Below are 15,445 nucleotides of genomic sequence, written 5' to 3'. Positions count from 1 at the left end.
CTCGATATTTTTGAAGCTCAAGGGATCTCTCCTCTGAATAGCCATAAAAACTCGCATATAATGATTAGCTGGTAAAAGTCATCCATTAATAAAATTTAAATAAAAACCCTAATCCAGTCTTACCAAATTCCACATAAGATATTTTTATAATAGGAAGTAGAAGTAAACCTAAGAATGTTGAGTACTGAAAAGGGACTGGCTTTTAGACTAACAAAGACTCTGAAAAAATGGGCTAAATAGGAAAATAATTTATTGACTCCTTACGTATGCCATTTTAGCAGTTTCATAACTATTCAGACTGTAGTCTGGATTAAAGATGTCTCTGAGGCTAGGATTCAGTCTCGCAATAGTACTATAACATGCGAATCCACATGTATCCCAAGAATTCATTACCCATTTCCAGGAAATCTATTTTTACATAGTAATTTTTTTCACAATCTCTCATCTAATTATTCACTAGGTATTATTCGTAATAATGAACAATTTTTTTCTCTCTCTGAAATCTCGTAGGAAATTCACACTTACAAACATCCCCAATATTCAGATTATGGAACAAATGCAGTGCACTAAAATGATTGTGGCAGATGAGAATTCATCTTCAGCAAACTTTCTGAAAATATAGACAATATTTTGTTTAAACATAACTTGTTTTGATATTAACCGTATAGTCACTGATAAGTAAAAATGACCCCTTTTCTATACTTTTTATGTTTAGAATTCATATTCACAATCAACATATTCAATCAATAGCTCAATTTCATTCCCAACTACCCAAAGTCCTGGGCCACTTTTGAACACTTAAAGCATTTCGTTTATCCTTCAAACCAAAATGGTGCTGAGATATTTCAACTTGAATGTAAAATGTATTAAGTCTTAGCTCACAGGTTATAAACTTTGAAGTAATACATAACTGCTTGCTACAAACTAATGACATGTGATCTGGTATTGTGATGTTTTTAATGAAGTTTTACTTTCTTCCAAAAATTTCAGGTAACCTATTTGTAAAACATATGTAACTTCTTTGAAGAGCTCTTATTTTAAATGCCCAGACACTGGCTTTATATTCTTCTTTACACGCTCACATTCTTTTATTATATGCTTATAGTATGGATTGCAAGATATGTAAAAATGCCTTGAATAAATGATTTCAAGTGTCTGTAGTGGTCATTTGTTGTTAAGTATAAATAAGTGATAGGACTTTCATTTTAGGTTAAACTCTTAAAACCACGTCTATGGTTGGTCGTTTTGCTTAACTGCTTTTTGTATCAATAAATTGTTTAACGAGCTCACATAACTCGAAACTTGTTTTTGATGGGTAAGAATCTAGCTGATGTTTCTTTCTTCTTTTTTTCCTTAAGAGAGGGAGGGGAAGGTAAAGAGGGAGACAGAGAACCTTAAGGTGTTGAGCCAGATGTGGGGCTCAATCTCACAACCCTGAGACCATGACCTGGGCTGACATCAGGAGAGTTGGATGCATAACTGACTGAGCCACCCAGACACCACTCTAGTGGATGTTTTAAAAAGAAACTCATATATGAATGGATCCTAACCTGTCACCATTACCAACAACATCTAGGGATGGAGAGCAGGCAGTAAGAAAAGAACCACACTGAGCAGAGTTTATAAGAAATATACCTGAGCCTAAATACTCAGCAGACTTATACAACTCAAGCTACCAGTTATTTAAAAAAGAGAACCAATGCTGGGGCGCCTGGATGGCTCAGTGTTGAGCCTCTGCCTTCGGCTCAGGTCATGGTCTCAGGGTCCTGGAATCGAGCCCAGCATTGGGCTCTCTGCTCGGCAGGGAACCTGCTTCTCCCTCTCTCTCTCTGCCTGCCTCTCTGCCTACTTGGGATCTCTGTCTGTCAAATAAATAAATAAAACCTTAGGGAAAAAAAAAAAAAGAGAACCATTGCTATCACAGTAATCCTTAATTAAATGTGTACCAGATTAGCCTGGAAGCTGGTAACCTGGAAGGGCAAACAGGCCCCATACTGTGGGCAAGTGCTTTGGGGGAACAATTTGCAAAATTACCTCACAAAAACCATTTAATTTTAACAAGCTCTTGCAGGTAAAATGGATGTAAGGGTTGTCACTGGAATTCTGCCCATCTGAGTTGTGCAGTACCTGTGACAGTACCGATTTCGTGCTTCCCTGGCTGGCTCAAGGCCAAGTGCCCAAACATACTTCCCTTACTAATGAAAAGATGATTTCTTTTGTCTCATCAGTGGTCAGAGTTTCAAGCACTGTTCATTGAACCAAAAGCCCATGAACCAAAGACAGGGTATGGAGGGTCTTTCCTTCTGTTAGAAAATTTGACTACCAGAGAAAATACTTACTTATTTAAAGATTTTATTTATTTATTTATTTGAAACACAGAGGGAGAATATCAAGAGAGCGAGCACAAGCAAGGGAAGCAGCAGGAGAGGGAGAAGCAGGCTCCCCATTGAGCAGGGAGCACGATGCGGGGCTCGATCCCAGGACTTGAGATCATGACCTGAGCCAAAGGTAGACACCAACTAGCAACCGAGCCACCCAGGGGGTCTATCATTTATTAAGATTTCTAATCCTTGCCAAAGATATTAGTAGAGGATTAGCACAGAGTCTGAATACTCACTTAAATCATGTATACAGGAATTCCTGTTTCACAAGATATGCTACCAGAAAGAATCCCATAGAAAAATTGGTATGGGAGACCTTATCTCTATGATGGAGATTCCCAATACATATTCCCGTGTTAAAGAATCTCAGAACCCCTGAACCACCTCATCTGTGTTATCCAGTGCTTTCAAACTTGTTTTGCTACAAAAATCTCTTTTTTTTTAAATGACACTCATTATTCTGTTAAACCATTTATCTTGGAAGATCTTGGGATATGGCATACTAAGTAATTATCAGTTCATAAAAATGAAATCATTTATAAATTAATTAAAACAAATATATGATAGTGGTAGTATTTGGGCTGTGGGACACAGAAACGCCTAAAACCCACTAACTTACTACTTGCTCTGCGTTCTAAAAACCTAGTGGTTAAATGGGACCCTTTCACTGGAAACAATCATTTTAGTCTCTAACCATGTGCTAGTTTAGAAGGAAATACAGATCTTTCCTATTTGTCAGATAACTTGAATGCTTTATGTACTCCTTACTAAAATCTCTCCTCTCCCAGATATTAGCTGTTTATAACACTCAGGGTAAATCATTCATTTTCTTCATGGTTCATTCATCTTGTGTAACCGAAATAATTTTGTAAAATGTAATAGCGTAATTTAAGTAAATTTCAAGTAAATGTTAATACTCCTTAGTGTGCAGGAAGAAACAAGGTTGGACATGAATGACTTGGAAGGATATATGCATATATTTATAATTAGCTGCCAATGATTTGCTGCTTAACTGAGGGGAACAGGCACCAAATCTGGAGGGAGAGGAAAAATAAAGCCACAAACCAAAAGGTGAACCATCAATACAAGGACGAAGGATGTGCGTATGCCACTGTTAGAAAGAGGACATTGCGGGGCACCTGGGTGGCTCAGTCGGTTGGGCACCTGCCTTCAGTCAGCTCATGATCCCAGGGTCCTGGGATCAAGTCCCCCACTGGGCTCCTTGCTCAGTGGGGAGCCTGCTTCTCCCTCTCCTCCCCACTCGTGCTTTCTCTCATTATCTCTGTCTGTTTCTCTCTCTCTCTCTCAAATAAATAAAATCTTTTTTTTTTAAGATTTTATTTATTTACTTGACAGAGATCACAAGCAGGCAGAGAGGCAGGCAGAGAGAGAGGGGGAAGCAGGTTCCCCTCCGAGCAAAGAGCCCGATATGGGGCTCGATCCCAGGACCCCGGGATCACGACCTGAGCAGAAGGCAGAGGCCTAACCCACTGAGCCACTCAGGCGCCCCAAATAAATAAAATCTTAAAAAAAAAGAAAGAATATTGCTAGTTCCCAATTTCTAAAATACCAAATCAAGCCAGATTTATATATATATAACAAGAACTAAGGACAAGTGTAATGATAGAGACTGATAAGAAACAACTCCTTTTTTTGCAAATGATTTAAATAATATTGGATCTTCATTGCACTTCTCTTTATGGAACTGACGCAGACATTTGGAGCCTGACAAATGTGGTGCCAGTATTACCAATACCGCAACAAGTCGTTTGCAAACAGGCGAATTATACTACTATTAGCAAACATCAGAGTCAACTACTTTTGGTTACTACAGTGACATTAATTTTTTTTAGAGGCATTGTATTAAGAAAAAACAACTTTTATAACAATCAATCTTTGGGTTGCTGTTGGAACTAACATTCATGGATATACCAGCAACCTGGTAATTGTGATCACTTCATTTTCGTTTTAGGGCTCTTTGGTTTTTGGTAATAGAAATACATCTTCAACTTGCTTAGTCTAAAAAAGAATTCATAAGCTCATCTAACCAAAGAGAGGAAAGGCAAAGTTAGAGTTTGCCTAAGGAGCAGATGTTATCAGGTAATCAAACACCATCAAGGCCACATTCTTACTGCCTTTTCTCTGTTTGTGTGTCAGTTTCCTTCTCATGGTTTAGTTTCTCCATGAGGATGGAAAAAAACATCTTGCCTACAGATAACACATCTGAGTGCTCATCCCCCTGGCTTGTTGATCAGAAAGAAAAGAGCATTCTCTATCACTCAAGTTTGAAAATCCAGGGGACAGCATTTCATTGGCTCAGACTCAGTCATGTGCCAAATCCAGACCTATGTGGCTATTACAATGGGTCTAGACTGAGTCAAGTGCTCATTCTTGTTCAATCACCAAAGTCAAGGATACATGGTCAAGTAAGAGAATGGCTGCTCCCACCCAAACACGTGACTGCATTTGGCTTTATCCTTACTAGTGAGAAGACTTTACTAGTGAGAAGACTTTAGTTCTTTCTTATCCAAACAATCACACTGCAATTGCAAAAAGGAGGGCCAACCCAGAGAGAAAAAGGGAAAAGAACAAGAAGAAAAGCCATTGTTTTAAGGTTTTGCTCCTCCAGTTTCTACCCATTCCTGCTGACCCCTCTCCCATCCTTCCATCTGTTGATAATTCTTGAGCATCAGTTAGAGGCTTTCTCTGGCAGGTATACCTTGGGGAGAGGACATTGTATTCTTTACATCCATGAGTTATGTTGTGCTTTTAAGACAGTTATAGTCCCTATAGCATGGGTACAGTTCAATGGTAGCAAAAAGACAGAGGGAAAACTCAGAGAAAAGCAGGACAAAATTCCAGAAACAACTGCAGTGGTAATGAGAAGTTTGGGTGAGAGTAACTAGCCGTCAGCTATGCTCATCTCTCTCTTAATATTCTAGTGTTCACACTGATCTTCTAAATCCAGGGTGTAGAAAAATGGACATGTGGTTGATGCTGGGGTGAAGCAGGGGTGGTGCACAGGTAGGACAACTCATCCCAGAGGCGTTGAACCTGAGTCTGAGAGCGTCGGTGCTTGGGCTGAATGTGCTTTGCAGATCAGTGATCTAAGCAGATGAGGTCAGAGGGATGAGAACAAAAACATACACGTGGTACAGCTTCTTCCCTAATTAAGGCAACCTGCTCTCTGGAAAATGCCCTGCCAAGCCAAGACTGTGTCTGAGGTTCAGGCTGACCAGGGATGCTTTTTAGTCTCCAGGGAGCTGTCCTGTTATTGTTCCGGAATTTGAGAAGGGTCAACAGGAGCAAGGCACACGTAGCTTTATTCCCAACCCCCGCGACCCCAGTTTTCTCAGGAGAATACTCTGAGTATTAGCGTTGTGGGAAAAAAATGATACGTTCTCCTTTTCTCTCTCCTCATGCACAGGATTTCACAATTTAGCTACAGGGGGTCCTCCGGGATTCTCAGTGGATCAACAAGAGGTCAGCCTGAACACTTTAACCTCAGACACTGGTCTCATTTGAATCTGTTAGGAAAAACAAAAAACAAAAAACAAAAACCCCCACAAAACCCCAAGAATCCAAGACTTGGACTTTCCCCTATCAGAATACTTTAGATCTTTACTCAAAATCAGTATTTCCATCTTGTTTCCACTTAAATTATTTAAGTTGGTGGTCATCAATCAATAATACCCACAGAGGTAATCACTAAGGTAATAGTTTTTTAATATCAGCAAAAATCTAGTTAGTATTCAAACTTCAGAAACTGCCTCCTAACTTTTTTTTTTTAGTTGGTGCATTTAAACAGGATCAAACAAGGACGTCACATTGAATTTGGTTATTATATGTTTTCCATCTCTCTTTTTAAAAAGATTTTACTTATTTATTTGACAGAGATCACAAGTAGGCAGAGAGAGGGGGAAGCAGGCTCCCCGCTGAGCAGAGAGCCCAATGTGGGGCTCGATCCCAGGACCCTGAGATCGTGACCTGAGCTGAAGGCAAAGGCTTAACTCACTGAGCCACCCAGACACCCCCGTCTTCCATCTCTTTAGAAAATATTTATTTCCCTTTCATCATTTTTCCTTTGTCTTGTTATGAATGTGTATGAAAAACTAGGGATTTTTATAGAATACTTATTGTCTCAGAATTTCCCACATTCTAGATTTTGGAGTCTGTATCCTAGTGGTGTCACTTAACCAACTTCTCTGTTTCTTGTATTTCCTATAAAAACTCAAGATCTGGAGGCTTGACCTCCAGATGCAGGTTAGGTTTGCTTTGGGAGACCACGAAAACTTGTTAGGAGGTGGTACCTCCTTCATATCTGCATTATATGAGGAAGCCCAGGGTGCCTCCTGCTGTCTGTCTTTTTGTGAAGTTAACTTCGAGCATGGGTTCGGTTCTGTCAATCTGATCCACCTGCTGTAAAATTCCCCAGCACATTTTTAGCTACTCATTTCAGCAGCCATTAATGATCCCTGCCAGATCTACTTTCAAATGCTTAGAATCACTGATTTTTTTTTTTTTGAAGAACTGAGGGTATTCCATAATGACATATATGATTTTTCATTTGAAGTCAACTACTTGTTTCTTTCATTAATGTACTTCACGAAACTTGATAACTAACCTTTCTCGTCCCCTCCTTTGAGTAATCTGAGATAATTCTGGAACCTTATCAAAGACATTTAAAGTGCTACGCTCTTTCACAAGAAAAGCCAAAACGTTGTTTTTGGAGCTGTTTTCATCGTGTGTGTGTATTTTTCCTCCACAATTGTCAAGTGGAATTTTAACCTCACACAAATGATCTGTTGATTTGAAATATCATGGGAAAACTTTGACCTAGAACATTTTCAAAGAGGTTACTGGAAACACAAGAAAGCGAAGGACACTTGGCAAGGTGGATATATTACATACTTTAAGTCTCTACACAAGTACATAGCTTTCTTCTTCCTCAGACTTTTCGATTTTAAAACCGGTTTCCCAATTTCCTGTATGCTGAGTGTAAACTAAATCTCAAGAACCCTAACTATATTCAAGGCCTGCCTTTATCTGGCCCCTCCCCCCACACTTCATCAGTTCTGTACCCTACCATTTTTGTGCATTTCCCTTCTAGTCAAACTAGACAATTCACTATTCCCCTTAGACCTCTTGCCCCCCAATGTGTAAATTATTTGCCCTTTGGACACACAGGAGTTTTACCTCTCTATATACTTCCACCATAAAATTTTAATTATAAGCAAAGTCGCTAAAAGATTACTTATGTTTAGAAATGATTACTTGGCAGCCAGGTGAGTTTTTCAAGAATTAATAGCTAATATTCATGGAGTGCTTGTCAAAGTACCCTATGGGCTGTGTACAGAATTCTATCTGTAAATGTGGCCGAACCATGTCTCTGTTTATTTTGTGGTATTCAGGGTATTTCTCATCCGCTCGTCTTTCCCACTTACACTCATGAGGTCGTTTCTCTACTCCTAGTTCATATTCACTCGGGAACCAAGACTCAAGCAAACCGTAGCCCTAGGGTATCAGGTGAGTTTTTTTTTTTTTTTTTCAGTATTTAAATTTATTTATTTTTTCAGTGTAACAGTATTCATTGTTTTTGCACAACACCCAGTGCTCCATGCAATACGTGCCCTCCCTGTTACCCACCACCTGTTCCCCCAACCTCCCACCCCCGACCCTTCAAAACCCTCTGGTTGTTTTTCAGGTGAGTTCTTATAGGCATACTTTGGAGGGCTGTTTTCTCTGACCTCAAAAGAACAAATAAAACTGGAACTGGAAAGAGGAGAGACAGAGTGGAGTGGGAAGCCAAGATGGAAAAGGAAATGGTCAGAAGGAAGAAGGACGTAAACTTTCAGAGGTTTTGGGACCAGAGTGAAAAGTTTTTCTGATTTTTCACCTATGAAGAACCTATCACTCCCTACTCCTGGACACCTGTGGGTTCTCCTGAAGAAAGGGATAAGGGAACTTGGATCCTTTAGATGAATATGGTGGCTTAAAAGAGCAAACTAAACAAAACTCTTGGTATGACCACAATCAAACTGAATAAAGTCCATGGGAAATTTCCCTACAGATGAGGCAGTGGTAAAACCAATGTTAACTTTATTCCTTTCTTTCCAGTTAGCTACACCTATTAGTTTTTTTTTTAAACTGTAATGGCTTCAACTTTTAGTACACTTTTAAGTAAAAATGTACTAATGATGTAATAACAGCCACCCTTGTTATGTTTCTAACTTTTAGTATTTCTTCACTAAATACAATGTTGGCTATTAGACTAAGATGCCCGTTTTCATGATGAGGAATTATCCTGCTATTCCTAGATTTTTAAGTGCTTTGCTTAGAAATGGATATATTGAGTCTTTGAGTTTTTTACTGGGATGAAAAAAGTTTTATTGGTCTCACTACAGTGATGTTTTTAATCAAATTCAGTTCCTAAAATTTAATAAACCATGGTCATGCTGAACAACTTTAAAAAAATACAGAGAATTTGGTTTGCAGGATTGGCATTTTCAGATGCACATTTATAAATTATTTGGCTCCTTTTACTTGTCTGGGCTCTGTTCCATGCCCTACCCAGCCCCTGGCTCACCCTTGCATTGCCAAGCGTGTGCACCAGCCTCCTGTGATAGCGGGTATGGAACGTATGTAGAGGTCCTACCCCTGATGGCATCCCTAGAAGTAGAAGCCAGAACACCCCCAATGTGCAGATGGGGAGACTGGGGAGGGCCTGAGAACCACAGGGTGTGTCTGGGGTCACAGTCCTGGGCAAGAGCAGAAGCCTGGTCTGAACCCAGCTCTGCGCCCTCACAGCGGGGACAACAGCTGCACCCAGGCCTCCCAGGGGCTGTGTTTAGGCTGTGTGTGTGTCACTGTATAAACAGGGCATGGGGTGGAGAGTGAGCACTAAGCAGCTGGGGAGGGGGGCTCTCAGGGAGCTCTAGTGTGCAGAGGAAGTCAGGTAAGGAGCCCCCAGGCAGTGGTGACCTCACTTCCCTGACAACAGAGCCCAACAGAATTTGGAACCCACGTATCCAGGCACCCACATTCCATAGACAACCCCCTGCCCAGCTCATTTCTTTGGAGATCCTCAAACAAGCAAGATGTTCTTGTGTTGCATACCCAAGTCCAGAGGATGCAGGCAGAGGAGAGCATTACCAGCAAACACTTCCCCTCGCTTGGGAGGTCATGTCAGGGCTCCCCAACGCCTCTGGCCATTTGGCAAGAAGAATCAAAAGGTGACACTGGGAGGCTCAGAGTCAGCCAGCCCCACAACTTCTGATTGGCCTGTGTAGCCCCAGGTCTCCACCCCGTGTGTGTGTGTGTGTGTGTGTGTGTGTGTGTGTGTGTGTGTGTGTGAGGAGAGCTCATGTAGGTGGAGATGCCCTGAGCAGGAGCAGGCTGATGAGGGGTTAAATGCCTGGTGGGCAGGTAATGTTCACACTCCAGGTTAAGGCTGCCTAGGTGGGATGGGGTGTGGGGGCTGCACCCTTCTGCCCAGGGTTTATCCTGAGACCCTGCAGGGATGGGTCACTGACCCAGGTGCAGGGCTGTGCACGCACAGGTCTGTGTGTAATCTGGGAGAAGCAGGGGGACTGGACAGGAGGACGGTGGGTATGGCCTGGCAGGGCTCTGATGCCTCTTGCACACTACCCGTCTCTGTCTTTGCAGGCCACAGATGAAATAGGAAGGAGGCTGGAAGACACACTCCTCCCTGACACAGGAGTCCCCAGTCCTGGGAAGGCCTCCCACACCCCCCAGACCACTGCCCCCTGTAGTACACTGGACTGCGGTCCTGGACACGGAGCCCACGGAGGCCAAGTCCGAGGGTGAGAAGGCTGGGATTGGGTGCCTGTGGGTGTGTGGGGATGGGTTAGTGCTGGGCCCCACAGGGAGAAGCCCCCACAGGCTGGTGTGGGGCCAGGAGCAATGACTTGGCTCAGAGCACCCAGGGGGTGGACTGCAGTCGGGGAGACTTCCCAGTGAGGGTTCCTTCCTAGCTGCGGCTTTTCTGGAAGGCCCTGGGCTGTGCTCTGTCTCTGCAAAGCCACAGGGAGAGGCAGGCACATGGGTGAGCTCTTTTCCTCTCACAGCTACTCCAGCTGAGGAGCTAGACCCATTCTCAAGTTCAGCAACTCTGGAGGGGGAGATGGTGACTGGAGAGACTTCAGCAGGAGACCAGGAGCAGACAGGTGACCGGGCACCTGCCCACGGAGATGCTGATGCTGTCCAGGAAGAGCTGGCTCCTGCTCCTGCCCCCACCCCTGCTCTTGCCGCTCCCCCTTCCCTTGCCAGAGCTCCCACCTCCCCTGCCCCTGCCCTGCTCCTGTTCTTGTCCCTGCCCCAGATCCTCCCTTGGTCCTACTCTTTCCCCGGCCCCTCACTGTGCCCTGTTCCTGCCCCAGACCCAGCTCCTGCTCTTGACCCTGCACCGGCCATCACCACTGCACTTGCCCCAGCTCCTACTCCTGCCCCTTCCCCTGCCCCTGTCCCTTCTCTTTTCCCTGCCAGGTAGCCCCAGGTCCTACCCCTGTTCCTGCCCCTTCCTCTGCCCCTGCCAGGACAGCCTCCCCTTCCCCTGTCTGAGCCTCTGTTCCTGCCCCATACCCAGACCCTGCCCCTGCTTCTTCCCCTTCAACTGCCCCTGTCCCTTCCCCTGCCCCTGCCAGGATCACTGCCCCTTCCCCTGCCCAGCCTATGCCCCTGTTCCTGCCCCAGCCCCAGCCCTTATCCCTTGCTCCTGCTCCTTTCCCTGCCCTTGCTTGTGCTCCTGTTCCTGTCTCTGACCCAGTTCCTGCTCTGGATCCTTCACTGGCCACTACTGCTGACCCTGTCCCTGCCCCATCCCAACCCCTGCCCCTACACCTGCTCCTGTGGGGTTCCCAGAGCCACATCCAGAGCCAAAAATTCTGTGGGGAGAGCTCCCTGTACAATTACCCTCAGTTCTATCCCCTGACCCCGATGTCCCACCAGAATGTTTCATCCCCTTCCCCTATGTTCTTTCTCTCTGGTACACAGTCACGTTATAGTAGCTTTCCCTGTCCTGTATGCTATTTTTTATTTTAAATAAAATTACTTGTTTTCACTTGAACACGTCATGAGCATGAAGTACATTCCCAACACTGTCCCATCACACCACAGAACATCGCTGCAGGATATCTCCTTCCCCAAAGGAGACCCTGAGCCCAAGCCCTCCTTGGCCATTGCTCCCCCAGCCTGGCCCCTTGCAACCCCTAAGCTGCTTTCTCTTTCTGTTCCTTCACGTGTTCTGGAGGTTCCACCCACACAGTGGAATCACTCAATAGGTACCTTTGTGTCTGCCCACCTATTTTCATAGGGCACTCTTTTTTTTCTCTGTTTCACATAGAATTTCCCTTATTTGATGTTGAAATGCCCAATGGATTACAGATAAGATGTAATCATAGGGACCCCTGTAGGAATTATGGGCACAATTCAGGGCCAAGACCTCTGTTCCTGCTGGGACACCATGGTCTGAACCCAGACAGGACATGGCTGTTTCCTCCTGTGGCCCAGACAGAAAGCAGGGAAATGCAGAAAGTTGGAAGACACACCACAGAGGGCAAAAGCATTGCTCACAACCAAGACCAGAGAAAGGTTTCCCATGGTTCTGCTCCAATCCATGTTCCAAGTCACTGGGTCCCACAGGGACAGAGACCAAACATGTGCAAGTTCAAGGGAGGGGGATAGGCACACAGGCAGTATGTGTCAGGAGATGCAGGAGCTCCAGGGAAGCACTCAGGCAAAGGAAACCCTGGGGAGGCAGTGCTGGTCACCCTCAGACCAGCAGGTATCTGGTCTGGGGACCAACAGCCCTGGGGAGAACGTGAGGATGCAGGGACCTGCATTGGTCCCCTGGAGAGAAGGGTGACGGTTCTCCTGTCTGGGAGAACAATGAGCAGCACCCACCCCAGGCCACAGGCGCACCTATCACCTAGCAGTGCTAGGCCTGGGACTTACCCCCCAAAACACTGGCTCGGTTTTTCACAGATGTATTTTCAGTAGTATTTGGCATAGCAGTGGTGGAGACAGCAGGGAATGGAACGATGTTAATGCCCAAGGAGATGGATGGGATCCTCGGTCCCAGTCCTCATGACAGAATGTCCTGTAGCTACTATCTCAGTGTTGTCTGGGGCACAGGATCAGGGTAGCCCCTCCTGAGACCCCACTCCTGCCATCCTGTTCCTGGGAACATTCAGAATTGTTTGAGGAGGAGGCGGAGAGGATCCAGAATGACAGAGGGCCAAGGAGAAGGAAGGTCAGCACTGGGAGAACAGATGGACGTGCCCCGAGCCACCATCCAGGGCCTGAGCTGTGATTCCCTCAGATCTCACCCAAAATAATGGCTCCTAATGTATAGACCAGCTTCTGCGGTTTCACTCCCTCCCTCCCTACCTCATTTATTCACTCCATCATTCATTCCCCCGTCTCTCCTTCCCTTCTACCTCTCCCTTCCCTCCCTGACTCCATCCCCCTCCCTCCTAGCCTCCCTCTCTGCCTCTCTCCCTCCCCTCTCATCCTCCTCCTTCCCTCTCTCTCATCATCCCCGCTCCCTCCCATCCTCCCTCCCTCCCATCCTCCCTTTCCTCCTCCCTCTCTCCCTTCCTCCCTCTCTCTCTCTCTCACTCCCATCCTCCCTCATGCCCTCCCTCATTCAGCGGAGGATCTGGGGTCCCTGCTCTGTACTGAGCACTGGGGCTTCACCAGTGAGCAGCCCCTCAACCCATGTGGTCACATCCACTGTGGGAGGTGACAGGGGGTAATCCTCAGGGCTTGCAGTGGTGATGGGAACCAGGAATCTTCTCCTGAAAACAGAGGCCCATTTCACAAAGAAAAGAATGGAAAGACACATGCTTAGCATTTCCTCAAGAAAAATCTAGACCTGAAAAATGATGAAAAGTAAATATATCCTAGACTTCATGCAATGTGAGTTCTAAAGGCCCATACGCACTGATTCCTAGAAGCAACAAAGAGCAAATCATTCAATGTTGACTGGAGGGTTTGTGACACAACTTTTCTGACCAAATGACAGCATTTCAACCAACATCTCCATGACCTCTGAGTTTACCCAAAGGTCTCTGTGGTCCTCTGACTCTTCCATCGACTTCCTGGGGAAGCTCAGTCCTGTTGCCTTCCTTGTCTCCTGCCTCTTCTGGGACACTTCCATGGACTCCTACCCCCCACCAGAGCCTCCCCCACCAGGACTCCCCATGCCCTGTGGCCTGGTGTCGAGATCCTGTGCTGGGTCCCTTGAGCCCAGTGCTCTGTGCAAGGCATGTGTGCTCCCTCTGGAGTCACTTGGCATTTCCCATGTAGTGGCCTGCATCTTCTTGCTCTGGGTCTCCTCTGACGAATCTGTGAGGCCAGCCTATGCCCATGTCATGGGCATGGCAGCACGAGTCCAGAAGGTCCAGATGACCCGCTCCCAATCCCAGCGTGTGGAGCCTGGGCAAAGAATGGTCCCCAAGCAGAGGACAACTAGGGCCTAGGGAGCCTGAGGGAGGCTGTAGCACGGTGAGCCCATAGGAGAGGGAGCACCATGGGGGCCTGGCGCTCATGCCAACTGGAGGACCACACCCCACCTGCATTGGCTCTGTCCCCAGGGCTGGAGGTCATTGGGGTATCTACCCTCCCAAGCTGCAGGCCGGCTGTGACTGGTGGGGGGGAGGCACCCCCGGAGCAGGAGAGAGCCCTCTGCAGAGAGGAGGGGCAGAGACTCTCCCAGCAGCAGGTGCACTGGGGTGCACTGAGAGGGCATCAGGAGACAGCAGTGTCTGCAGCTGGGGTCTCCACACAGACCCCAGGTTCGGCACCAGCTTGTCTGGATGGCCTTTGTCCCCCCAAACACAAAGCCTGACTCAGGACCTCCCCTCAAGCTCCTATTCCCCATCCTTTGTATTCAGCTCAAGTGACAAGAAAGGACCAATCGTTCAGGTGGTGTCGGGTGCACAGAGACACGTGATTTTCTGGCCCATACTGTAACACGGCTGGCATTTTAAAGATCTCAGGGCTTTGATTCAAACACTGAGAATGGAAAGCTTTCTAAGACATGCCCTCAGTGGTACCCTCACTTTCTGCAGCTCTTCAAAGCTGCAGATTGGTTGGGATCATCTTCAGGCTAGAAGGAAGATGAGAGGGGCAGAAGGGATTGAGGAGGCTCAGCGTAGACAGGAAAGGGCTGAGCCACTCCTTTGGGGGGAAAGTGGGTCAGCTCCAGGCTCCTGGGGACAGACCTTGAGACCATTATGCTACATGAGATAAGCCAGTCCCCAAAGGACTGATACTGAAGGACCTCACTTGTAGGGGATAGAGAGCACTGATTCATAGAGGTAGAAGGACCTAGTGGGTGCCAGGGCTGGGGAGGGGAAATGGAGGGTTAGGGTTAGGTAAGTAGAGTTCAGTTTGGGGTGATGACAAAGTTGTGGCAATGGATGGAGGTGGCAGGTCCAGAAGAGTGAATGTCCTTATTGCCACCGAACTGACCCTGAAACATGCTTAACAGTGTCAGTTATACGTCTGCTACACCACAATAGGAAAGAAGTGAGTCAGGAGCTCAGGGCCATCGTGAGTCCCAGGAGGGCCCTGGAGTGGGACTCCTGTATCTTATTCTTGCTCTCACTCTCTGCCTCTTGTTGGTGACTGAACTCACAGCAGGCACTCAGTGAATGCCCGCTAAGACACAGAGCAGGCAGATGGAGGCACAAGGGCCCACCGGTGGGCACTGAGGAATCCCAACAGGATCTGCATCGAGACGGAGTCAGTGCCCACATTTTACAAACACCAGCACAGAAAGAGCCATTTAAAACCAAGGCAGGAACCACATAGAACCCAGAGGGTTCCATTCTCCTGGAGGCTGAGCTAGCGGCCACAGCCAAGGCCTCTGGCAGTCAGGGGACCGGGGGTCTGACAGGTGGCTCAGCACACTGTTGACCCTGAAGCCTCATGGGACTGGGAGGGCAGACCCAGCCAGGGCCCATTCTGGCTCCATCTGGCCCACCAAGATGTGTCTGTTTAGAACCAGGGAGGAAACCTTTTCTCTCCATTGCTCTTTT

This window comes from Meles meles, chromosome 3, assembly GCF_922984935.1.
Source record: "Meles meles chromosome 3, mMelMel3.1 paternal haplotype, whole genome shotgun sequence".
NCBI lineage: Eukaryota > Metazoa > Chordata > Mammalia > Carnivora > Mustelidae > Meles > Meles meles.
Note: the sequence above shows the minus strand (reverse complement) of the source record.